The sequence below is a fragment of the Panthera tigris genome, chromosome D2 (genome assembly GCF_018350195.1).
Source record: "Panthera tigris isolate Pti1 chromosome D2, P.tigris_Pti1_mat1.1, whole genome shotgun sequence".
Lineage (NCBI taxonomy): Eukaryota > Metazoa > Chordata > Mammalia > Carnivora > Felidae > Panthera > Panthera tigris.
In genome coordinates this window covers 81,116,254-81,142,858 of record NC_056670.1, presented here as the reverse complement: position 1 = coordinate 81,142,858, position 26,605 = coordinate 81,116,254, and the positions used below count along the sequence as shown (strand labels likewise).

The 26,605-nt window shown below is 50.3% G+C and overlaps 1 protein-coding gene across 3 annotated transcripts in view; it reads left to right on the top strand.

Moving 5' to 3' along the window:
- The window catches only part of CD2H10orf90 (chromosome D2 C10orf90 homolog), a 264,239-nt gene that overhangs the window by 18,887 nt on the left and 218,747 nt on the right, over window positions 1-26,605 (top strand). The window lies entirely within an intron of this gene.

Sequence of the window (26,605 nt, the reverse complement as noted above, 5' to 3'; positions counted from 1 at the left end):
CGGAAGGATCATGTCCCAGGGATGCCCACGTCGAGGGGAACTACGTCCAGACACAAGGGGCTATGGAGGCCGGAAGGTGGGATGGGGGAGGTGAGAGCCTAGTCAGGGCCCTCGCACTTGGGCAAGCAGCCAGGTGGGCCTGTAGGGTGCAAACGCGTTGTTCTCCATTCCTGGCAAAGGCTGCAACTCCGGTGTCATTTTTGGGCTTCAGTAAACGTGGAGGCTTCTTTTCATGGGTAACAAATAAATAATATATAGCGTTTATCGGGTGAGTAAGCTTACATTTTGTCCTGGCATCTCTGAAATGTAGACGCTTGCTACCCTGCTCCGGGATGTATAGGTCAGGAAAGGGAGGCCCAGAGACCTCCAGGAACCTGCCCGCGGTCAGGCGGCTGGTGGCAGCAGAGCTGGAGGGAGTCCAGGGAACCCGGTGGCAGAGCCAGCCTCTTGACCCCATGCTGCCTCCAATTTGTTGACACAGAATTTTTACAGATGGTGAAGGATCTGCTGGTGTGGGCGATGCGGTTGTGTCAGTGTGGTTGTGTCCAATTCCATGCTATTAGGACAGCATTTGCTAAGAGCTGGGCCCTGGGGAGGCAAAGGTGGCCAAGATGCTGTCTTTGCCTTCCAGGCGTCGGTTCTGGAAAGGGCTGTAGGAAAACAAACCTGTGCTGAAGGGACAACGCAACGCATGAGTGTTTTCAGCCAGGGGCCCTTTCTGTGTGTTGTAGAGCAGTGGCGGACAGGAGTGGAATCAAGGAGGGCCCTAGGGAGGAGGTGACCATTGAGCTGGGCCTTGATTGATGCGTGGGAGATCAGCAGATGGACGGGTTGGTGGAGGAGTGCCGGTGCCTGAATCGGGAGTACTCCAGGCCCTGTGGGCCAGGGGATGTTGCCTGGGGAGAGGGAGGTGGGAAGCGGGGTGGGGGAGGGTTGGAGACGGAAGGGCTTGGATGCTGGAGACGAGATGGAAAAGTTAGGCCAACCGTGGCCACATTCCTAGGCAATGTTCCTCAGCCTGTGTATTCCTTTCCAAAGACCGCCATAACGAGTTACCGGCACTTTGGTGGCTTAAGCAATATGGTTTTATTATCTTACGAGTTCTAGATGTCGGAATCCAGAATGGGTTTCACTGGGCTGAAATCAGGTGTGCACAGGGCTGCTGCATGCCTTCTGGAGGCCCCAGGGGAGGGTCTGTTTTCTTCTCCCAGCTTCTAGAGGCTGCCCTGTGTTCCTAGCCTCCTGACACCTTCCGCCATGTTCAAAGCCAGCAGGAGCGGTGGGTCCTCTTTGGACTGCTTCTCTCACTCTTTCTTCCACTTTTAAGGACTGTCGTGATTGTGTTGGGTGCGCCCGATAATCCAGGACAACTTCCCTGTTTTAAGATTAGCTGACGAGCAACACTGATTCCGTCAGCAGCTTTAACTCCCTCTGCCATGGACCTTAACATAGTCACAGGTGCTGGGGACCCCAGTGTGAACATGGTTGGGGGCCCTCGTTCCACTGTGTCTTATCATCACCGAAGGTTCTTAAGCTGAGGAGTAACATGTCAGCATTTGAGAAAGATGATTGTGGATGCAAGTTTGCAAAGAGAATCGTGGAATTGCTTTTTCCGCCCCTCATGCTGGACAAGACAACGATTCGTTTTTATTTTACAGTCTTATTTTAATGCCACCTTATGATAGCTACAGAAAAATGTGGAATGGCAAATTTAGAAGTGTATGTTGTGATGTTTACTTACCTGTGCTCTGCCCATATGATTCATATTTTGCTTCAGTCCGCAGAGGATTTGATGTAACTTCCAGAAACGCCAAGTAATGCATGATGTTGGAATCAGTAGTTGCAGGAAATACAAGGGGACATTGTAAGTAGGAGAAGCATGAAGCTAGAGAGTCAGTTCATTGCTGACTGAGGTGGTTCATGAACTTGGCCGCAAGTATCCTGGCCCTCAGAGCAGAGAGAGAAGCAGGGTTCGTGACACAGCCTATCAGTAAGATAAATACAGGTGACATTTACCACCTGTAGCCGATGCCCAGCCTCTTCTGGGGCTGACATACGAGAAGACTTTCTGTTGCAGGGGTCCTCGCGAGCAACAGTGTTGGTTGTTGCAAACTTTGTCCTTGGGAAAAAGCGCTCGTGGACCCTATAAACGACCTTTGTATGAACACCAGTTTCACACAGCATCCCTTAACGCGAGCAGATGACGAATACCAAAGCATCTTTCTGCGAGAGATACCACGAAGGGGGTGGGGGTGGGAGTGTTTCACTTATCTCTTGCTGCATTAAAACACCCCAGACTTGGGGCACCTGGGTGGCTCAGATTGTGAAGCATCTGACTTCAGCTCAGATCATGATCTCACGGTTCATGGGTTCGAGCCCTGCGTCCAGCTCTGTGCTGGCAGCTCGGAGCCTGGAGCCTGCTTTGGAGTCTGTGTTTGTGTGTGTGTGTGTGTGTGTGTGTGTGTGTATGTATGTGTGTCTCCGTCTCCCCCTCCTCCTTCCCCACTTGTGTTCTTGTCTCTCTGCCTCTCTCTCTCTCAAAAATAAATAAACATTAAAAAATAATAAACAAAAGACACCCCAGTCTTCGTGACTTGACACGACAACCACAATTTGTTATCTCTCCGGGTTGATCGGGTGCAGCTGGGCAGTGGCGATGTCGTGTCCAGCTTGGCTGGGGCCAGAGCCTCCAACGTGGCTTCCTCACGCGGCTGCTGGTGGCGCTGGCTGTCAGCTGGGGGCTCAGCTGGGCTCTTGGCTTGGATGGCTCGGTTCTCGTAACACGGCAGCTGGCTCCCAGGAGAACCATTCTAAGAGGGAAGGGAAAGCTGTAGACATCTTGGAATGTGGGGACCGCTCAAAGCCCAGCCTCGGAAGTTAGATAAGGTCACTTCCATCACGTCCTATTTGTCAGAACAGATCCTAAGGCCAGCCCAGTTCCAAGGGAACGGGAATTTGACTTCCCCTCTTGACGGGAGAACTAGCAACAAATATGTGGCCATTTTTAATCCACTGCAGGGGCCCAGACAATGGCCAGGTGTGCAGGTCCCCGATCAGCTTGACTTGACGTGGGAGTAAAATTTGGAAAAGCTTGAGGCGTGGATGGGCTGCCTCGTCCTCTCTTTCCGGCATTCCCCACAAATCTCGGTTACCGAAAACGGGGCTCCTTGTAAGAAGCAGAGAGGGGAGAGGCCAGAGTGTCTCCCAGCCAGGAAGTGGACCGTAGAATTCTGTGTGGCAGATGAAAGGAAGAGCTCGCGTTTCAAGAGCCACGCCCCAGGATACTGTTCTCCCCGTCCCTGTCATCCTCGTTGCCAGGGCGGGTTTTAGTTTCACGGGCCACAGAAATGTTGCTCATCTCACAAAATTGGGTCTAGTGAATCCTAAAGATGCCGTGTGATGTTGCTGGTGCTGCTGCATGGTGTTAACGGGGGCGTGGCTTTCCACACTCTCCCGCGTGATCCTAAGTTAGGGTTGGTCGAGGAACATTCGTGCGAGACCGGAAGGTGGCGACGAGGAAGCTGACTCCGTGTCTTGATATTTGACCGCTGACCGTTTCTGAGCCTCGCCCCTGCCTCACCCTCTGCTCCACGTCAGGGCGAGCTGATGAGAAAGTCAGGTGCCCCCTCCTAGTGGTGCTGGTGGGAGATCAGAGCCACAAAAGCCCTTGCCTTGCTCAGGAACCCTCAGGTTGGCCCCACCCCAAGCCCCGGGCCAGCCTCCCTTCCTGGTTCTCCCAAACCGTGTCGGCCACCTCCCCTAGAGAGACCTCTGTGGTGTGAGTCATCGGGCTTTCCGTGTCCCCTTGGTGTGAATGCGGCATCATCAGTCTTGACATCTGAACCAAACCCGGGGGCGGGGCCCATCTGCCTCTGCAGGTGACCGTAGCAGGGAGAAGTGAAGTCTCTGCTCGGTGACGGCCAGGAGTCGCAGCTGGGAGGCGCGGCGGGTGCCGGCTACTCCTTGCTTTCCCCGCCCTATTCCAGCTCTTTCCGCCCCCCACGACTGCTGGCCCTGCTGGCAAATAGCCACCCATAACGCAGGCGGCACCCTCCACGGCTTCTCTGCTTGCTCTCCAGACCTTCATCGCCCTCTCCTGGCGGCTGGCCGTACCCGGCTCCAGGGGCACTGGGGTGCTCACGCGTGACCTCTTCTTTGCACGCGTGGACAGAGGAGGCCCCGCTGTCCCTTCGTCTTCCTATAAGGATTCTGATCCCACCACGGAGGCTCTCCTCCCGGGACCTCATCTAGACCTAATTCCCTCTCAAAGACCCCACCCGCAAAAACCATCACGTTGGGGTGGCTTCAGCATGTGAGTTTTGGGGAGGCCACAAATATCAGTCTGTAACGGCTCCTCGCAGCAAGACGGGGGGATCTGAGGGCAGTTGCTGTATCATGGCCAAGCATGGAGGTCTCAATTTAGTTTTTATTTAACACTCGGAAGCACTGCATTCCGATGGGACTGTTGTGCATTTTAACTCTTGGTCACATCCACAGCCTGGCAACATGTGGGTGGAATAGATTCAAAACAGCATAATTTGGGACTTCAAGGCGAGAGAAAAATCAATTCTGTCTTGTGGAAAACAGAATAAACTCATTTCTTTTAGCATCTCGTGGAGCCTTCAGGCGTTCATATTCACGCATTTTATCAACTTGTGAGATCTCCCAGCCAAGAGCATCATTAGCATTTCCAAATCATCAGTGGCCTTCTCATATGTGATTTGTTTTCGGTGGGTCTTGAAAACACTGATATTCTTATATTTGTTTGTGTGTTTTCGTTTGTTTTTCCCTGATTTACAAAAGCACAACATATCACCTTTTACAAAATTGGGGAAATGACATGAAAGTATAAAGAAGAAACTTAAGGGGTGCCTGGGTGGCTCAGTCGGCTAAGCATCTGACTTCAGCTCAGGTCACGATCTCACGGTTTGTGAATTCAAGCCCCTCATCGGGCTCTGTGCTGACAGCTCGGACCCTGGAGCCTGCTTCGGATTCTGTGTCTCCCTCTCTCTCTGCCTCTCCCCTGTTCCCTCTGTCTCTCACCAATAAATAAATATTTTTTAAAAAATTTAAAAAAAAAATAAAAAAAGAAGAAACTTAAATCACCAATAGTGTCACTTAAAGATAACCACAAGATGTTCCTTCAAATTTCTCAGGGTGTTTGAAATAGGCATGCCTCACATTCTGAAAAAGCTGGTTATTAAAAAATCCCCACATACATGTGAATTGGTGAACTTGAGAAAGGACCTTCAAGGACATCTTGTCTCAGGCCCTGATTGTGTGGCTGGGTAAACTGAGGCACCCACTCAGGAGTGCACAGCTTTCTGCATTATGTCTGAATTCCACAAGTTGTGCCACTCCCACATTCTTTTCTCAGTATTTTCAGAATCCTACATCCTGGTAATCACTTTCCCTAATAGTCAAGTACCTTGCACTAAAATGAAAACATTTGCTCATGGACTTCCCCCATTTCTGTGAGGCCCCCCTCCCCCCATCTTGTTCATGTCCCCAGCAGCCAGTGGGGACTGAGTTAGGGAATGATGTGTCTGTAACTCCCTCAATCTCCTGCATGGATCTATTCATAAATTCCAAATTATGAAATGAGTCAAACAAATCGTATAGTCCTAGGATTCTCATTTTTTAACTTGTTATTTTGAATATTTTTGAGCATACAGAGGGGTTGCAAAGATAGTAGAGGGTCCCTTTGACCCAGCTTCGCCTGGTGTTACCGTCTTATAAAACCACAGAACGTTTGTTGAAACTAAGACGTTAGCATTGGTCCAATGCTGTTAACCAAACTATGGGCTTATCTGGGTTTCCTTGGATTTTCCACTAATGTCCTTTCTGTTCTAGGATCTAATCAAGGATCTCAGGTGCCATTGAGCCCTTATGTCTCAGCCTCCTCCAATCTGTGACACTTCCTCAGTCTTCCCTTGACTTTCACAATCTCGATACTTTTGAGGAGTAATGATCCTTCATATTGTGGAATGTCCCTTCGCTGGAGTTTCTCTGATGTTCTCTCCCTATTCGGTTGAAGTTACGGGTTTGGGGTGCAAACACCACAAAGGTGATGTGCCCTCCTTGTCACATCATATTAGGGGGCACCTGACACAACATGATTCATCACTGGCCATGTTGACCTTGATCTTTGGTTGAGTTGGTGTCTCCCAGTGGGGCCGCTCTACAGTCACCATTTTCCCTTTTCATGTTCTGTTGGTAAAGGATTCTCATCTTCAGGCTTGCACTGATTGGCTAAGGACCCACCTAACTTCCTCCTCGCTTCCCCCTCCTTGGTGAAGTCAGTCCCTGGGCAGGCGCCTGGCAGTGATTCTCAGCGCTTGGCTGGCTGCACACCTGGGGATACCTGGGTCCTTTGTGAGAGCGGTGGTTCTCAAAGGGTGGTTCCAGGGGCAGCCGCGGTGCCACCTGGGATCTTGTTAGAAATGCAGATTCTTAGGCTAGCCCCCCCCCCCCCAGACCTGCAGACTTTGGAAACTCTGGGGGTGGGGGCCTGGATTTGAAGAAGGTCTCCAGGGGATGCTGGAGCGCACGGTTGAGAACCATGGTAGAGTGTCTGATGTAATTGGTCGGGGCCGTGGCCTGATCGTTGGGAGTTTTTCAAAACTTCTCAGGTGATTCCAGTGTGCAGCCAAGATTGAGAGTTGCTGCTGGAGCCGTGTGCAGATTTTAGGGCCTCCTGCAGGCTACTCTTCATGTGAATAATGGCTTTTTCTATTGTTTATGGCAGATTTTTCTTCATCTTTCTAATCTGTATTATAAAGGAGTAGAAATGTAATTTCCCAGTTAGCTTATATTTTACATGAAAAATGGCTAGCTTGAATCAGACAAAAGGAAAGACATCTTTCAAAGGGTAATGACCCCTGTTTATTCAAATGGCAGCTTTCCAGTTTCATTGCAAGAGGAGGGAACAATTCATTTCTCCTAAATTGGTTTTCTTCAGGGTATCTTCCCCCCTACAAAGGAACACTTCTGAGAAAACCGCCTGGTTGGGTAGAACGGCGACGGCCCTTCTCGGGCCCCCGTGGACCTTAGATCGCTTCGTTCATGGTGTGACTGAGGACGAAGAGCTTTGCAAGCTTTGTCGGCAGATCTGAGATTCCAAGTAGGGATCCTAGGAAGGCAGACACCTCCAGCAGTGTGCAAACCACAGAGAAGCACGGTACCGCTTTGCAGTTGACACGTCAAATGTCCTCCTTGCCGGCCTCGGGGAGGCTTTCCCAGCCCCAGCACAGCCGACACGTGGGGCGGGATAATCCTCGGTCACGGGGGCTGTTCTGCGCATTGCTGGAGGTGTAGTTGTATCCGTGGCCTCTACCCGCCAGATGCCACGTCACGTCCTCCCATTGTGACAGCCGCAAATGTCCCCACACATGGCCACCTGTTCCCCAGGAGCAGGAAGGACAGAATGGTCCCCAGGCGTGAACCGCTGGTCTTAGGAGACAGAGGTCGCAGGGATTTAGCCAAGTACCAGCCCAGCAGCTTCGGTGGCCCTGCCAGTAAGCTCTTCTCTATCTCTGGCCCCCTCCCAGCCTGGCCCTGCTGGCTCTGCCCTTGGAGCGGCCCCCGCTTCTGTCGTCAAGCCCACCCCGCTCAGACTCCACCTCTGCCTGTTTGACTCTTGATGTGGTCTCGGCAGCAGCCCCGGGTGCTCTCTGACCAGGTCCTCTGCGACTGTAAGGGACAACCCGATGGCCTCAACAGTCTGTGGGTGGACTTTAAGCCTGAGGCTTCTGGAACTCAGAGGACACTAGAAACCCAGACGTGGGGGCCCGGAGGAGCCCACCAACCACCCCCACGGTTGAGCGTGGCACAAGGTCTTTTACATTCACTTACCACGTCTCCCACTTACTGCCTGCTTCCCCCCAGGGACGGGTTTTTCTCCCTTTGTATAAATATTTGTGTTGCCTCTTTTTGAAGAGGGGTCCCTTTTATTAGACTCAGCAGAGTACTTTCTGCTCTTTTGTGCAGAAAGAAATAAGATCTTTCGTGCTCAAAACAATTCCAAAGACCATATCCCTCATTTGTCCTGGTCTCTACCTCCCCCAGTGACTCTGATACTGCTGGACCAGTGGCCCCTGGCCCCCGCCAGTTGATTCAGCACAGAGAGTATGCATCCTTCAACGGACTGGGTAGAGGGTTTCAGTCTTGCCCATCAGGGCGGGAGCACATTTTCTCTTTTGGAAATTTCGCATCCGGAAGGAAGAAGGCTTTTCCCAAGAGGGAATGCCCGGGGCTTCATCCTTGCAGGAGTGAGGGGGGCAAGACATCAGGTACCTCTGAAGCTTGGCTTTGATCGCCTCCAGTGTTGCTCTGGAGGATAAGCGGGAGCCCTCCCTGCTCCGATCTCTGAAGGCTTCGAGAGACTGTAACTCATAGGACCAGATGTCTGCCAAGGGCAGGATTCTGGCAGGGGCCTCCCAAAGGCTGACCACACTTGACGGGTTGATTGGAGTGGCTGGTGTGATATCCACACCCTCTTGAGAGCAGTTGCTCGGGTCATGCGGGGATGGAGTGAGAAAAAGGTACGCGGCATGTGGGCCCCTCGACATCTACGTTCTCTCTTCTCTGAAAGGTTAGGGCACAGGATTGGGGCATCGCCAACCCCCATTTGCTTTGGGTGAGAGGGTTTCGGCTTCTCACTTTATTTGAATGCGGGTGAGAGCAAAAGGTGAACGCAGGGAAATTAAGTGCTGAAACATTCATTCAGCACAGGAGGGAGAAACCAGGGTGAATAAGAGTGTTTTCTGCCCTTCTGTCTAGACTCGGAATGGCAACAAATAGATTTAACTTCCCATTTAAATGATTTAAACTTCCCATTTCTGGCCCACCAGCTGTGTCTGCCTGGGGGTGCCATTGGCGATTGTAAGGCTGTGTCCAGGGTCAGTAGAACCTATGCCTTGATTGACTCAAAAGGTCTCAAAAGGTCCTCAAGGGAGGTGGTAGAATATGGCAGGTGGGACCGAAATAGCCACAGAACAAAACAAATAAAATGCGTTTAAAGAGAGCTTGCAGAATCAGAGGCTTGAGTGAGAGAGAGCAAGCTCTGAGTTTGGGAATCATTGAGGGCTTCGTTTAGGGTAACGCCTTACTTTCTACCTCATGTGTTTGTAAAGGTAATTTGCAATGCGAGTTAGTGCGTCCAGAGTCCGTGATGATGTTTCATTCCCCAGTGATGTACCGACAGGCAGCTCTGTTTCTACCAGGCGTTCATGTTTGAGGAAGAATAAGCTAGAAGCCTTGGAGGGAAGAAACCATGTGGCTTACTGGGCAGAGGAAGAATGGCCCCGGGCTCAGCTGTGGCCCACACTCACATCCGCGTGGTCTATGTTGGGTTGTATTGGAATGTTGCCTCCACCGGTCTGCCCTTGGTCAGATTTAATTTGCTTCGCCGGGTCCTTGGTTCTGGGCCCTCCCAAGTTCATCTGCTGCTGTGCTTCTGGGGACATACCAAAGCTTCCTGGATAGGTGCAAGTCCGTGTAAATTGTGCATTGCAGAGGAAGCCATCCAAACATCTTGCCTACTGACATTTTCAGATCTGTGGAGCAATTTGAAGTCCCCTCCCCCAATCCTGGCAGATAGTAAGTAGCAGTCTTTAAAATGACCAGAAAGACGTGATTCACAATGAACAAGTTCCTCTCAGAGTTATTTCTGCTTGTGTTTTCTCCTGGGCTAGAAGTGCAGGATTGACCAGCATGGCCCTCCCTGGACTGAACTGTGAGCCACATCCCAACTGTACAGGGGTCTTAGGGCCATCCAGGAGTCTTACAGGTGACTGGCCGGGCCCATCCCTCAGACGCCTGGTAGGACAGCCCCCCCGCCCCCCGTGACTCACTGGCTACTTGGCCATTACCTATGCTGATGGTGACCAAAGAGTAGCCAGGTGGTGACTTTTGTGTGAATTTTTTTTTTTTTTAGTTTCTCAGGGTTTCTGAAGCCTAAAGATTATGTGCTTTGTTTGAGTAGACTTCCAATGCCAACTGTGTGTTTTTTTTTTTTATCATCTATTAAACACAAGTTTTTCCTAAATAAGTCTTATAGCAAATGACTATAAAGCATAGAAACATAAAGTGGTGTGAATCATTCTTTACGGTTCCCAAATGCGTAGGTTATAGTGTCTCATTTGATTCTTGTGACTTGAAAAGACTCTGCTTGGCCTCCCTTCAAGCTCCTCTGATGCCTCCTTTCCTCTAGGTCTTGCCTTGGCCCCTTCCCTATCTTTGGCCTGCCCAGCCCATCTTAGCAAGAATCTCCCACCCCTTGATATCTGATCACCTTGGGCTGCCTTTGGCAAGAATCCCCCGGACTCTTGAGGTCTTGTCTTAGGAAGTTTCCATCCACTGAGCCCCTCTCTCTGCTCCGTCACTGTAATCCTCCACTTGTCCTTGTTGTACTTGGAGGTGAACTTGATCTCTTCTATTGCAGTAGCCTTGAACAAAGTCTTCCTTACTGTTGTAACAAGTGTCAGAGCAGTTTTGCTTTAACTGCTACTGTCTAAGGTGAGCAAGGCAAAGAGTGCCCCTGTTTTACTGAAAGAGAAACCGAGGCCCCAGGTGTTCAGTTCCACTGAGCACGTGACAGTACTGGGTCTAGAGCCAGAGGGCCCTGACTTCTGGCTTTGCAGACCACACAATTTACCCTTATCCCTTCAAGTCAGAGGTCTGAATTTCCTTACTTGACTTTTCTCTGTGTGTCTGGGAAACCCCATTAGAGTTGTGCAGGGGGAAAGGCACCCATCCCAGAAAGGGTAGGGAGGGGAGAGAAGGAGAAAACAAATCCTTCTTTGATCTCCGGGTGTCCCTAATGACAGGCTTCCATAAGCTGCTGATTTAGCCAGTTTTAGCCAGTTTCTGCTTCTGCTCCTGGAATTAATCTTCAGGGTGGAGCCTTTAACTTGTATTTAAGATGATCCCTAATGGCTTCCATTTATCATAAAGAGAAAGGGCATCATTAGTTGGCGATGTGACCTTGAGCGAGTTGCTTAGCTCCTTCGTGCTTTGGCCTTTTCTTGGAGGCAGCCAGCACTAAGGCTAATTCCAGTTATAAAATTCAGTGAGTCTAGTATTCAAGACCACCGACTGCGGAAAAGAGGGGACAAGATACAGGGAGGGGAGAGAATCCAATTATGGACAGAATTTGGAATCAGGGCTCAGCTCCCTCTTTGGATTGTTCTTTCCTCTCTGCCTGCCCGCGGCAGCTCACTGTGGGCCGTCAGTCGATCTGACTCCATAGCCTGAGTGATGGCTGTGGTGGGCCCTTCTATGATGCCAGGTTCAGCAACATCAGGGGAGTTTGATCATTAGCAGAAAGGTTGGCTCCCCAGCTTGTGTCCCAGCTTAGCATTGGACATGACATGCAGCCTATAATGCATTTACTGATGAGAGAACTTCACATCAACAGCTGCTAACCAGATTTCAGGGGATGATAGGAGGTAGATAAGGTAGGACACACCTCTGGATTCTGTGTTCAGCTGAATCTCTCACTGGTGCCCCAGTCTCAGAGTCAAGAGTGACTGGCCTCAATTCAACAGGGGAATTAATCTCCTCGTGCAGGCCTGTAGCAGACAATCCCCCTGGCTCTTCCACGGGAGATTCTGAATCTTACACCTACCACCATTGTAGTCATTGTCACAGGTTGTGAGCATACACATGCCCACATCCTAGTGGATGTGTGTTCCCTGAGGGAGGGACATTGTCTCTGAGCCTCAGGAAGTACTTCATGAACACCTGTTGAATGTACTATTTAATTTCCTGGAAAAACCCAGACCAGAGGTGAGAAGAGCAGAGCTGGGGTCCCAGCCCTCCTGGCGCTGAGGAGTGTGACCGTGGTGTCAGGAAAGCTGTCTCTGCCCTGTGCCTCCTACCAGCTGTGTGGCTGTGGTTTAGTTGTGTGCCTTCTTTTGAGACCTGGTTTCTACACCTTGGGCAGGACCCTTATGAAAACTACATGAGCAACTTCTATGTCAGCTTTCGTGGAGTGTCTTATCTGAAGAGCAGGGGCTTTGATGAGGTGGCCTGCCTCCCTAGAGGTTTACAGGGTGGGCTCAGAGTCAGACTCCAGTCTACCTCCGGGCTGGGCCCCTGCCCTGGCGAGTGACCGTGAACGTGTCGTTCTCTTTCTTGACTCACTGTACCTTGCTGTCAAGGTCGGGCGGGGGGTGGACTGTGGTGTCCACCTGGGTTGGTTGTGAGCAACTACTCTGCATTAAGTTCTCTGCATGGTGCCGGACACACCGTTACGCCCGGTGAGTGTCAGCCACACTATTGGCCTCACACCGTCCAACTTCTGCTCTGGCTATTTTTCTTCAAACTTCAGTTCGATCTTTGAAGTACCTCTCTTCAATAAGAGAAGTTATTTTGAAAAATTTTCCTAAAATTGGCTTTACTGAAGAACACTGCGTATTTGTTACTGAAAAGAAAAGTAGTAAGAACAGTGGGGTCACAAGCAGACCACGGTTAATATTTTATCATATTCCCTTCGTATGCTTTTCTGTGTGTGTGTGTATGGTGTTGGTATATGATTTCCAATTTGGTTGTTTTTACTTAGACATCCCAGTTGTTTCTTTTTCCATGTCATCGTTAGTACTTTTTCCCTTGAAAATAGAACTCTTTTTCCTCATTTCAGATTATTTCCTTTGGATCTCTCCTCAGCATGGTCTTGCTACAGCCTTAACTAGCAGGGCGAGGGCAGTTCCATCTGGGGGTCCATTTGTATCTTCTGTTGTCTCCTTGAGTTTTTGTATTTTAAATCTAATCAGCATCCATCCATGCCAGTTGATTTGAGAATGCCCACTTATTTTTCAAATCAATAGTTACATGCTAATTCCAGAGAGGTATCAGTTTCTCTGAGTGAGTCCGAATTCATCCTTGAATCTACAGAGATCTTCTGAATCAGCTCCATGCACATTATGTTTTTATTTTTCTATCTTTAGATGTTACATGTTAACACTTTATGTATCTGTGTGTTTGCTGGAAAATTAGGAGGTGTGACTTCCTTAGTGATAACACTTTCTTCAAGATAATTTCTGCAACTGTCCTGGGAGGGGGAGAACTCTCTGGTTGGCTGAGAAAAGAGTGTATGTCTTGGACTCGGAGATGCCTGGGAGATTCTCCCCTGTCGTTCAAAAGCCGCTTTATCTCTGTTTGCTTCCCCCTGTTTCCCTCGGTCTTCCATTTTCCATTATACCCCATCCAAGGCATGTCAGGTAACAAGCTGTATGTTGGTGGGCTTTCCTCCATTTTGGTCCCCACTGTTTCGTAACTGCCATGAGACATCTGTAAGGGGAAATAGGGAAATTGATTGAGCTCCTTCTTGACATTGTTCTTTTTTTTTTAAGTTTTTATTTTTTAATTTAGAGAGAGAAACAGAGAGCAGGAGTGGGGGGGGGTGCAGAGAGAGGGAGAGAGAGAGAATCCCAAGCAGGCTCCACAATGCGGGGCTTGAACTCACGAACTGAGGTCATGACTTCAGCTGAAATCAAGAGTCGGACGCTCAACTGACTGAGCCACCCGGGTGCCCCAACTTTCTTACCTTGTTCTAGGCATTTTTCTGACATATTTAAAATTTAATCTTTTGTCCCAGCCCTCTATGAGAGATGTTATCCTTCTGCTTTATTGATAAGTAAGTAGGCAGTAGGAGAGTCCATGCTGAGGATCCACTTGTTCCTGATTTCTAATAAATCCTTATCCTTCTGGCAGTTTGATTTTTTTAATCTATCCTAGGATTCCTTGAGCCATTGGGTTTCTCACTTTGTCCAGCCTGGTGTAGGAGGGTAGGGGGAGGTTTGTGCCATTTGCAGCCCCAAGGAATCCTAACACACTGTGTTTTTAACCTTCCACTAGACTGTGACTCCTTGAGATTGGCTACTGGGGCCATACTTATTCTCTGACTCCAACAGAAGAAGGAAGGAGAACATTTTCTAAAATAAGAATAGGTTGGCTGAACGTTGAACAGAATATTTGGAATCAGGATTATCTTGCAAATTTGGGCCATATGGTTCTTTAATATACAGTTCCTTTCAACTTGAAAATTCTATTAGTTATAACCAAAGCATGAGTGCACTAAGCCTTGGAAGTTCCCATCATGAGGACTTGGGCTTCTTCTTGGAAGATAATTGGCAGTGTGTCCCTGAAGCCCTCTCCAGAGGCCATTCATGAACAGTTGGTAAATTAAAAAGAAAGAGAAAAGAAGGCAGAGTGTGTGAAGCTGACTGCCTGGGAGAAACCCCTGGTGTTGAGAAAGAGGGGTTGATGAGAGGCCCCCAGATGTTCGTGCCACATCCTAGCCAGTGTGATTGCCTGACTGCAAGGTACAAGCGTCTACTTGTGAAAGAGCAAAAAAGTGGGATTTATGGTTAGAATAAAAGTGTATTCCTTGGATCCTAAGTAAGGACAGGCAAGCCTGAGTAGGGTGTCCTGGCATCTTTTTCTCCCCTTTCATCTTTGCTGCCAGTCTGCTTTTTTATGCTCTGTGCATCCCTACTTCTCTGGTCATCCCCATGCCCATGGTTGTGTCTCATCCAAAATGGCGGCCCTCAGTGTTATCACTCTTCTAGTCGGTTACTCCTGTCCACTTGGCTCTGTCTCCTTGTCTTTGATCATTAAGCTTCTCTGAGGCAATCTGATTGGCTAAGCTTGAATCGAGGCTCCACCCCTTACCCCATCATCTGTGGACAGTAGGGTCATGTGATTTAAAGAGCTCTCTTTAGAGAAATTATCCATTGGCTAGAACCTGCTTGAGAGAACGTTGCAAGGACAAACTTGGAACAAACTTTGCAAGTAATTAGCATTACCATAAACAGTCGTAACTGTAGAAAAGAACTCATCACCAGTTTATTTAAAAAAAGATTGGTACAGTATTCTTGGTGCACAGTGAGTTTTCTTGGAAGGACATCTGCTGTGTATGGCACGGTAGCCTTGAATTTCTTTTTTTCTTTTTTTTATATTAAATATCGTTTATTGTCAAGTTGGTTTCCATACAACACGCAGTGCTCATCCCAACAGGTGCCCTCCTCATTGCCCCTGAATTTCACGCGTAAGCCCTGCCTTATCTACAGCGGCCTGTGGGGCTGTCAGGTGGCAGTATTTTGTGCAAACGTTAACTCCCTCTTACGAGGTTGTAGACTTTTCTAATTTAACACATGTGAGTGTTCATGTAATCCCTGAAAGAAGTCAGGTGAAAGAGAACAGCAAGACGAATGAGACCAGGATAAACAAGTTGGGTAAGAAGAATAAGCTTCTATTGTGTAAGTTTGGTTGCTTTCTACACAGTGATGTGATTGATAGAACAGAGGCAGGACAAGACAAGATAACATAAAAATGGGGCTTAAGCCTATTAATCAGATTAAAGATCACAGGGTAGGAAGCGTCCTGTGAGCACAATTGGCTGAGATATAAGAAAACATAAAAATGTCCCTGTGTCCCCTAATAGACAAGTGAGACAGGAAGAAAATGAGACAACTGTGGGGGAACTGAGTGACAGCAATAGAGACGCTTGAAGTCACGGTGATCCGCCCTACCTCCGCACCAAGTAAATACACAGGGTCCTGTTTGTCCCTCCCTCCTGTTGTCTTTTGCGACTGGGCTTGGGTCCACGTGTGGGGAGAAACGGTGGTGGAATCAGAAGGGCCAGTAATGACCGCACGACCAAGGGTGTCTCCTGAGAGGTGGTGGGGCACCCAAGCTGATGTCCCTCTCCCTGCCCCACTGTTGCTTACTGGACATGGTAACAGGCGGAGTAAAGTCCAAGAAGAGTCCCCTGGTCTATGAAAGCCAGCAATAAAAATGAGCTAGGACCAAATCAAAGATCACGTAATTAGGATGCTTTTGGGTGGCAGTCGTGAATTCAGACTGAAGTTAAACAGTGTCTGCGTATGGGCCTGGCAAGTCCAGAGTGTGGTGGTCGTCAGGGATACTTTCATTTGGCTGCTCCCCGTCGTCCAGATCTGATTGCCCTCTGCGTGTCTGCAACGGCTCCCTTGCTGTCAGCTTTGACCCCAGGGGAGAGAAGGCACTAGAAGTTCCAAACTTCACGTCCCCCTCCTGTTCCATGCACCGGGAACAAGTGTCTCCCGGCATGCCCAGATCAGGGATGAGCATCTTTCTTGAAAGTCTCAGAAAATTCTGCCTTCAGGGTGGACCTGGGATTTACCCAAGACAGGAGATGGTCAGTGGCTGGGTCTAAGATGCTGTTGGGGCTGGCAGGAGGCACGTGTTGAAGGCAGCCCCAGGGAGTGCCATCCCCCTGGTCCCAGAGGAGCATGGTGCACGTTCCCCGAGAGTAGGGGCCGTAAGAAGACCAACCACAGCGGAACACCTAATGGCAGGCTTTGATCCTGGTCGCTTGAGAGAGCACCCCATCACCTTGGGGCAAATGGGAGAGCTTGGCCCCAGGGACAGAGCTGGCGGTGACGTAGCGACGGGTCTCCCAGGCTCAGCTGCCCACAGTCTTGCAGGGTGACAGTCCCAGGAATAGCAGAAAAAGCCCCCAGAAAGAACAGTGCACAAACTCCCCGGGACTCCCCTGGAGAAAAGGGAGAAGAGGGTCACTGCGCTGAAACCTTGACTGCCCTTTTCAATTGGGTTTGGTGGCCTGGTGAGCAGGGGCCACATCCCGCTGCCACTTGTGGTTGTCGTCAGAACTTGGATTATGACACTCTTACCCTGCTACCACCCTTACCCCGCCCTGAGGAAGAAACAATTCCAATTATGGGAAGGGTCTACCTGCCCCCTGCTGAGGTGCAAGGGCCTATTTCTCAATGAGTTAATTATTCATTTGTTTGTAGAGAGAGCAAGAGTGGGGGGGAAAGGGGCAGAGAGGGGGGGACAGAGAATCCCAAGCAGGCTGAATGCTCAGCACGGAATCCAACACAGGGCTCGCTCCCACCACCCTGGGATCATGACCTGAGCTGAAATCAAGAGTCAGATGCTCACCTGACAGAGTAACCCAGGCTCCCCAGGCCCATCTTTTAAGACAGTGGGTTCCAGACAGCGTCCGGTCAATCATCCTCACCAGTAAGGAATTTTTAGGGCATTCCAGATAGGCCCAGTTTTTATCTATAAACTGTGACCGTGAACTATATTGTACTAATATAGTTCTTTATAGAATGAGTTCTGTAAAGATATTTTAAAAGATGAGACAAAAGTCAGCACACATCAAGTTGCAATCTCATCTGCTACCTCCCCTCCCCTGTGGACAACAGAATATCTGTGCAAATGCCTAGACCAGCTTTGGAGACCACCGTCCCAGAACCAGCAGATGTTAAGAGCCTTGAGAGCAGGGACCACATTTAAAAAACTTCTTTAAAAAAATATTTTTTAAAATATTTTTTAAATGTTTATTTATTTATTTAGAGAGAGGGCATGAATGGGGAGGGCAGAAAGTGAGGGAAAGAGAATCCCAAGCAGGCTCTGCGCTGTCTGTGCAGAGCCCCACGTGGGGCTCGATCCCGTAGACGGTGAAATCGTGACCTCAGCCGAAATCGGGAGTCGGATGCTTAACTGACTGAGCCACCCGGGGGCCCCTTTTTAATTATTTTTAATTGTGGTACGATACACATAGTATCGGACTTACAATCTGCACCCTTTTCAGGTGTACAGACCAGCAGCCGTAAGTATGTTCCCATCGTGGTACGGCCATCATTTCCATCCATCTCCAGAGCCCTTCTCTCATCTTGCAAAACTGAAACTCCCTGTTAGTAATAACTCCCCTCCCCGACCTTCCCCAGCTCCGTTCCGCTCCACTCTACTTTCCGTCTCTATGAATTTGACCACTGCGGGTACCTCAGATGAGTGGAATTATGGCGTATCTTTCATAGTGTGTCCGCCTTACTCCATTTGGCATAATGTCCTCACGATTCATCCATATTGAAGCACATGTCAGAACCTCATTCCTTTTCGTAGCTGAGTAATACTCCACCCACGTTTTATTTCTTCATCCACGAGAGTACACTTGGGTTATTTCTGCTTTTTGGCTCTTGTGGATGCTGCTGCTGTGAACGTCGTGTACGATGTCTTCAAGATCCTGCTTTCGGTTCTTTTAGGTACATGCCCGGACGTGGAATTGCTCTTGGGATCACAGGGTGATTGCGTGCTTCCTTTTCTGAGGACCCACCGTGTTGCTTTCCACAGTGGCTGCACCATTTACCTTCCCGCCTACAGTGTGCAAATCAAGAAGCTGTGTTCACTTGACTTTGTATTCCTACCGCCTGGAACTGTACCTGTCGTCTGGACATGGAGTGCTCAGAAAGTGTGTGTGGAGCGCATGCACGAGCAAGAAAGGCCTCGCTGAGAATCCGGTGGGCTCGAGGGGGTGAGCTGTGTCGGCTTCAGCAGGAACAAGACAGGGGCAGGAGCGGGAGAGTCTGGGCTCCGTGGTCAACAGGAAGCTCGACCAACGGCTGCCCAGGGGGACCCGGTCTTGGACGCCGAATTAACTCATTTTCCAGCTCAGACACCAAGAGTGTCCCTTTGTCAGAGGCCTCTGTCTATAACTTCTAAAACTATTTTAGCTCTTTCAGTGGGCAGGCAGGACGAATTCTTCATGTTAAAAAAAAAAACAAAACTCTCGGAATTTTTATTTTCTTCCTTTCAAAGAGGGCACCGGACTGGTCAGGCCCTGTATTCCTTGCTCACTTTGGTTCCCCAACAGAAGGCTCTTTCCTTTGCTTAAAAATAGGGCTGTTATCCGATTCGAATTTTAACTGCAGGGTGAGGAACCCAGAGAAACCTTAGCAAATGCAGAGGGAAACCAAAGCCGAGCGAGAGAAAGTGTGCGGGAAACCTGAGAGGGTGCACTTTGTGGTCAGGCCTCAGGGAGGAGAAATGGAATCCGAGGTCTGTTTCCCCTCGGTGAAGCAGCTGGCTGGGGACACGGGCCGGGCAGAGTGGCTAAGAATGAACAGCCACAGGGCTGAGAACCTGGGGGGGGGGTGCCGCCGGGGGGGAGAGAGCACACTTGCACAGGCAGGTGGCTTCGCCCATGGCGGGGTGTCTGGGCACAGAAGTGGGGAAGGTGGATAGTGTGTGCCATACACAGATCCTGGACAGACTCGTCCGGCTGGTTTCACTCTCCTGTTGAGGTGGGGGCCACAATTCTTTTGTGCTCTTTGGGTGCGGCGGCCTCTCTGGAGGCCTGGAAGACAGTTGCTGGCAGTGGCTGGGGGAGTTTGGCCCACCAGGTGATCGAGAGAGAGAGAGAGAGAGAGAGAGAGCGAGCACACTTGAGGAGATGACTCAGGAGTCCTTGTGGGCATCCTCGCAGTGAGATCCTTTCAAAGACAACACAGAAATGGAATCTTCTACTGAAGAGGTGTGCGCTTTGCCGAGTCGTATCCAAACCTCTTAATAGAGACCTGTTGCCCCAATAAGGAGACTGCTGTAATGGGGGAGCATCATTCATTCAACAGACACTTTCTGTGCCCACCTTCTAGTAGGGGTGAGCCTCGAAAAGGCTCGAGGCACCTGGGCTTGCAGGCTTTGGAGAAATGGTGGGGGAGAGGAGCTCACTATGAGGAAGCCCATTTTTTTTAAGTTTATTTATTTGAGAGAGAGAGAGAGAGGGAGAGAGAGAGAGAGAGAACACCAGGGAGGGGCAGAAAGAGAGAGAGAGAGAGAGAGAGAGAACACCAGGGAGGGGCAGAAAGAGAGAGAGAGAGAGAGAGAGAGAGAGAGAGAGAGAGAGAGAGAGAGAGAATCCCAAGCAGGCTTCATGGGACTTGAACCCACAAACTGTGAGATCATGACCAGAGCCGAAACCAAGAGTCAGATGCTCAACTGGATGGGCCACCCAGGTGCCCCACAAGCCCATTTTTTTTTGGCTGATGGCCCACAGTGATGCTCAACAGTGATGCCCACTAGGGCAAATGCTGCTTGGTCTATATTCACCCTTTCCCTTCACCTGCTTTTGAATACAACAGAAGATAGCCTTATACTCCTTTGGCATGTGTTTAAACATAACACCTTGTGAAATTTCATCAGGCTTATGTGCCCTTGAAGACAGGTTGGAATCAGAGGAAAGCCTGTAGCGTGGCATTTAGCCTCTTTGTAATCTGCCTGAGTCTTTGACAGTCCTTCACTGGGATGCCTCCGGGAGAGTGACACAGACCCTCAGGTGGGTCCATGGAAAGAGTTCCTTGACTTCTGAGTCACACCAGCTGCTTTAAATGGTGCTTAACTCAACGTCCTGGGTTGATTCGTGGCCCTTGGCAGGATCCTGATACATAGGCTTTAGTTCTTAGTCCTATATGTGGCTGCATTTGTGATTTTGCTGTTGGACGCAGCAAACATTTATTGGGATTCTGTTATGAGCAAGGCACTGAGCGGGACCTTAGAAGGACCTAGTGGAGATTCTGATACTTACCCGTTGAGAGCAGAATGGGCACCACCGAAGCGTCTGGGGCATTAGCGTTCAACGTCAAGGGAGGAACTGGAACTCGATGAAGAGCAATCGCGAGGGGGTACCACAGCGGGGCTGGAAATGGGCTCCGCCTCGGTTCTCCCGAGAGCAGAATTTGAGAAACCACTTGGGGTAGCAGCTGACCTAGAAAGTGAACCCCAGGCACCGGAGCGAATGAAACTGGGAAGGTGGAAAGGCCGGGCCAGGACGCTATGAGGCCGGCCACCGCTGGCATGGAATGTTCCATCGTGGGCCTTGCAGATGGAGCCTTGTGAAGTGAGGGATCTGCCAGCCCCCAACCACCCTTGGCCATGGCGGACCTGCTGGCTGTGGGCCACATTTGGCTCCCAGGCCGTAGTTTGCTGACCTCATATGCATTTATTGACAGGTGAGGTGGCTAGAAAATTCTTCTATTTATATGAAATGACCTAAAAGGTAAATTGTACTGGGCCTATTTTATTTTTAGAAAACACACGGAATAGTACACATCTTTGTGTGTGTGCATGCGTGCACACGCATGCACAAACTATCATTTAGATAGAACCAATTTTTATAATGTTTGGGGAAATCCGTAACCTGCCCATCCTGGTTGTTGGTCTTGGTGTTTGAGGATGACCCAGCTGGCCACATGTATTCCCTCCATAATGCAGGCAGGGAACCACCTTGGTCCCAAGTGAGTGGATTCTCTGGGGGCTCAAAGAGAGCCCCTCCTCTGCCCAGGACAGGACTGCCTAGCACAGGACATGAGCCTGATTGACAGGTGGGTGTGCAGGTAGAAGGCCATTCTCTTTCAACGAGTGCCAACTGAGGCCTGGGATTGGGGCCTCGTGCCCACAGGTGCCTGCCACTCTCCATTAAGGGTGAGAATCTGGATGCCACCCAAGCAGCCACTTACCCGCTGCCCCAGTGGCAGGGGGGGATCTGGGCAAATCTGGGGGTTTGGCCGAAACTGTACTATCGGTGGGTGTTAGTCCTGTGGTTTCCTCTGGGGCTTGGGGATTTTACTGATAAATACTGCATTTCAAGAATTTGTTCAACACATTCACTGAAAAATTAATTCATGCAAGGAAAGAAACATGGCCAAGAATAACAGCGAGTGCATTGGCAACTAGTACCCATGGAGAAAGTCGAGTGTCTGCACTCAGGTCACAGCCGTAGACTCGGCCATTTGCTGCCCACAGCCCCAGCTGGCTTCCATTTCTCGTGGGAGGGCAGTGACAGGTGGCCAACACTCCAGGTTTTCCTTTTGGGTAAAATCGCCCCAGGATGTAAACAGCAAATTGAGTTTGCTGCTTCCTTAAAATCTCAACCATAATCTTCACCCCCACTCTTGCTTGCCAAAATATTGCTTTGAAATCAAGCATAGTTTCCAACAAAGTCATTGATTCCCTTTATTCAAAATCTGCTCAGACATCGGAGACAAAACGTGACAGTGCCATTCATTGTCCTCAAATAATGTACCCCTTTCAGTGAGCTTGAAGGAGGGACATATGATTTCTCTCTGAAGGTGGGTTGCTTTGGTTTTAGAAGTGGCTTTGAATGCGTAATCAGGGCAGTTGCCGCAGAGCTGAACCAAGTGAATGATTACCGATCGCTTGCTGAAGGGGGAGGAGGTGAGCCTTGTGGGGGAACTGGCAATATGGTTTGGGCCACTGCTCCTGTTTCCTCCCTGGTTTTGCCACCGTACCTCAGAAAGCTGGCAGACCTATCGAATTACCGCGGTTTCCAGCATCGTCTACAGAAGGAGAAGAAAAAAAAATGTCTTCCATTTATGGACAAGGAAAAGGGATGCATGTAAGAAAAGGTAGCTGGCACCTTGTCATTTCATTCATCCATTGAGCAAATATTTATCGGGCACCGATCACTGATCGCTGAGATGAGTACACTTTTTCCACCGCTGTCCACAGTGCTGTGACCAGCCCAGCCAGCTGAGTGATGTGGCAAGGGGATGACATTCGTCAAGCCAACGTGCCGTCCCTTCCTAACTGGGTTAAAAGGCGCAAGATCCCATGATCAGCCGTTCTCAGACCTTCTGTTTTGTCCTAGAACCCAGCGGATGGGAAATCAGAGGAGACACCCTGCATCAGCCATATGTACGGCAGCCCTGTGAATTGCACACATCCGTTTTGAAAAGACGGTGGTTTAGATGCGCTTAGAGCAGGCGCGGCGCCTTTGAGAAGAGAGAAAACTTCAGCTCCCACCTGATGAGTGAAGCACCCATAAATAAAAATGCCATTTCCCCCAAAAGGGAAACCAAATTATGAATTCAGAAATTCATAGTCATCTGTTTTTATTGTTGCCTAATGCTTTTTAGATCTGCGCAGGCCCTGCAGAAAATCAACTCTGAAACTCTGCATAATTAGGACATCTTTCATAGTCGTAAATGCTAATCCCATTGGAGAACAGATTAAGAATTCACAGGCATGAATTTCTGGCATCAGGTACCTGCAGTTCCTTTTCTTTTTGAATAATTCATTATTTAAATACTTCACTGCACATCCTCTGCAGCCCTGCATATGCTGTATCAGGGGCAAGGGAGAAATAAGAGATTAATTTCACATATATTTCAACACTAAACACATTCAAGGCTCGTTTATGTTGATTTGGTGTCATTGGATAGCAATTGCTAACAATGTTTCAGTTTTAGTTAGTCACCCCAGGGACCAATTTAGGGAAATTAAATAGAATTTCTGCAGGACATTAATAAGGTCAGAGATCTAACTTTTATAGTTGACTGAGTTATTTGGTTTAGGAAACAACACAGCTAAAGACTCAGAAAGTCATTTTTCCAGAGCGGGGGGATTATTTGCAGTAAATATGGTTTCAGTTAGTGCTTCCCCATTTTTGGCCATGTGCTTCATGACAAGACGTATGAACTAAAAGTGAAAAGTGATGTCCTGCAGTTGACTTTGGCCCACGTAAGGCCAGCCACGGGGGTTTAGCGGTACATCCCTGCTCCTTCAAGACTTCGTGCCGTACCTTTCCCTATGGGAGGGCTTCTCTGGGTCTCCATCAGCGTGGTGCAAACCTCCCCTCCTGGCAAGCGCTCACGGGACCACGAGGAACTGCTTGTGGAGGTGTCTGTCTGGGTGCTGAGCAGCGAGCTCCTCGAAACAGCAGCCTGTGCAGTCGTTTTGTCTGCCTGTGTCTGGAACCTGGCACACGCAAGCACATCGCATGCGTTTGTTTAATAAATGAATTCACTTCCAAGACTTGACCCAAACTCTGTTGGTTGTAAGTGACAGAAACTCACTTCGAATAGCTTAAGCCTAACGGAGAAGGTAGTGCAGTGGTACTAGAGTCTCGGGGCGCCTGGGCGGCTCAGCTGGTTCAAGTCGACTCTTGGTTTCTGCTCGGGTCGTGGTCTCACAGTTGCGTGAGTTCGAGCCCCGCGTCGGGCCCCGCGCTGGCGGTGCGGAGCCTGCTTGGGATTCTCTGTCTCTCCCTCCCTCTCCGCCCCTCCCCCGCTGGTGCTCTCTCTGTCTCACTCGCAAATAAATAAACTTAAAAAGCAAAAAGATACTGGAGATTCTCAGTGAACCCATAGGCGGGAACCAGGGCTCCAGAGCCATCTGGACACCTGCCGTCTCCTCCAGCAGTGGCTGATGTGGGCCGTCTTGTGGCCTCAGCCACCACTCTTATTCGGTTCCGGGACCCAAGACTCTCCAGGACAGACTCTGACTGGCTCCGTCTGGCCTGGCGCACACCCCTGAGCGAGTCAACTGAGGTCAGACACACGCTGTTCTTAGACGGGCCGGCTCCTGCGGGGTGGGGGCTGGGGGGAGAGCTCATGGCGCGGGGCTCTGGGCAGACCAAAGTGTCCGGTGTCTCTGGGCCACACGGGCGCGTGAGACGGCGTCACACTGTCGGATGTCCTTCTCTTGTGATGCTAGATGTGACTGGCTCTCTGTCCTTTGGGCGACAGTTAGCTCCATGCGCATTTGTGCCTGGCACTTCTTCCTTCCGCTGTTTTTTCATCCTTCACGACACACTTGCATCTGAATGGCTTCCAAGTACGCACACTTTCCACAGTGTCCACACACCTCTGACTGCCCCGCGCGGTGCTGTCACATGGGTCTGCCCCGGGGATGCTCCCTCCTTTCCCCGCTTGGGCGAATCGGGGCCGCCTGGTGGAGCGAGTCCTGGAATGTGGGTCTTCCCGTGTCCGGTTGGCGTCCTGTTTCCCCCGAGCGGTCTTCCCGCCTGGGTAAAAGACGGTGCCTGGCTCTTGGCCACTTTGAAAGCACTTGCCCTCTCGCAGCGATCACGGCTGGTATTTGTGGAGCTCAGGTCCAGCGCCAGGCTGTCCCGAGCACTTTGTGTGTTCCGGCTCCTTCTGTCTTCACAGAAGCCCGAAGAGGAAGGGCCGGTTGTGACCCCACTAAACAGATGGGGACACCGAGGCAGAGGTGATGTGCTGTGCTCCCCAGGTTGCGGGGCCGGCGCTGCGAGTGACCCGGGGCGGGGGGTGGGGGGGGCTTCTGACACAGAGACCGTGTTCTGGGCAGTGCGGTGGCGACTTCGGGGAGGGGCCCAGTGAGGATGAAGAATGCTGGTTCCAAGGGTCCAGGGCGGTGTGAGCCCCCCCTCCCCAACCCTGCTCAGCACCCAGACGGGAGGAGGCCTCCCTCTGCAGAGCGCCCGCTACCTTTCCTGGGGAGGCCCGTCCCGGGCTGGGGGCGGCTCTCTGCTCTGTCCACAGACAGTCTGGATCCCTGGGCCCTCACCTGCAGCGAAGCCACAGCAGCCGGGAAGCTCGGTGACGAAGGGACCGAAGGCTGTTGGGAGGGGGCTTGTCTGTAATCCCATGCTAGTTTGGGGGCCCATCCCCCAGCCGTGCTCCTTCCTTCCCTCTGGGCCTCTGCTTCCTGCTCCGCGTAAGGAGGGTTCGGATCTGACGGTCCTGAGGTTTCCTGCCAGGGCTGTGGGCCAGGAATTCTGGAGACCTGCACGAGGTCACGCTACTGCTGTCTCTTGTGGCTGCAGTGGCAGGTTGAAGCCCAGATCCTGCCTGTGGCCTTGGGGGACGTAAGAGCCACCGCCGGCCTTGGAGATCTTGGGAGTCTCTAGGGCCCCAGGGAGCGTTGCCTGTGGCAAGCGGCTGTCACTAGAGCCAGACAACTCTGGACCCAGGGAAGACAGCAAACCTCTCATTGCTGGTCTCAAGGCCGTGAGATGGGCAGTTCGGTGGCCTCTGCATCACACAGGGTCCTTTGGAATGCTGTGCTCCTGGAAAGACTCTTTCTCATTCCCTCCTCCTTCCCTCCCCTTTTTCCACCCCCTGCCCTCTCCCTCTTTCCCTTCCTTCCTTCTATCCTTCCCTTCCTTCCTTCCTTCCTTCCTTCCTTCCTTCCTCCCTTCCTCCCTTCCCTCCCTTCCTTCCTTCCTTCCTTCCTTCCTCCCTTCCCTCCCTTCCTTCCTTCCTTCCTTTTATCCTTTCCTTCCCTTCCCTTCCCTTCCCTTCCCTTCCCTTCCCTTCCCTTCCCTTCCCTTCCTTCCTTTTATCCTTCCTTTCCCTTCCTTCCTTCCTTCCTTCCTTCCTTCCTTCCTTCCTTCTATTCTTTCCTTCCTTCCTTCCTTCCTTCCTTCCTTCCTTCCTTCCTTCCTCCCTTCCCTCCCTTCCCTCCCTTCCTTCCTTCTCTTCCCTTCCTTCCCTTTCTTCCTTCCTTCCTTTTATCCTATCCTTTCCTTTCCTTTCCTTTCCTTTCCTTTCCTTTCCTTTCCTTTCCTTCCTTTTATCCTTCCTTTCCCTCCCTCCCTTCCTTCCTTCCTCCCTTCCTTCCTTCCTTCCTTCCTTCCTTCCTTCCTTTTCCTTCCTTCCTTCCTTCCTTCCTTCCTTCCTTCCTTCCTTCCTTCCTTTTATCCTTCCTTCCTTCCCTTCCTTCACTTCTTCCTTTCCTCCCCTTCTTCCTTTCCTTCTCTTCTTCCCTTCCTTCCCTTCCTCCCTTCCTCCCTTCCTCCCTTCCTTCCTTCCTTTTATCCTTCCTTCCCTTCCTTCCTTTTATTCTTCCTTTCCCTTCCTTCCTTTTATTCTTCCTTTCCCTTCCTTCCTTTTATTCTTCCTTTCCCTTCCCTCCTTTTATCCTTCCTTTTCCTTTCTTCCTTCCTTCCTTTTATCCTTCCCTTCCTTTCCTTCCTCCCCTTCTTCCCTTCCTTCCCTTCCTTCCTTCCTCACCTCCTCACTTCCTTACT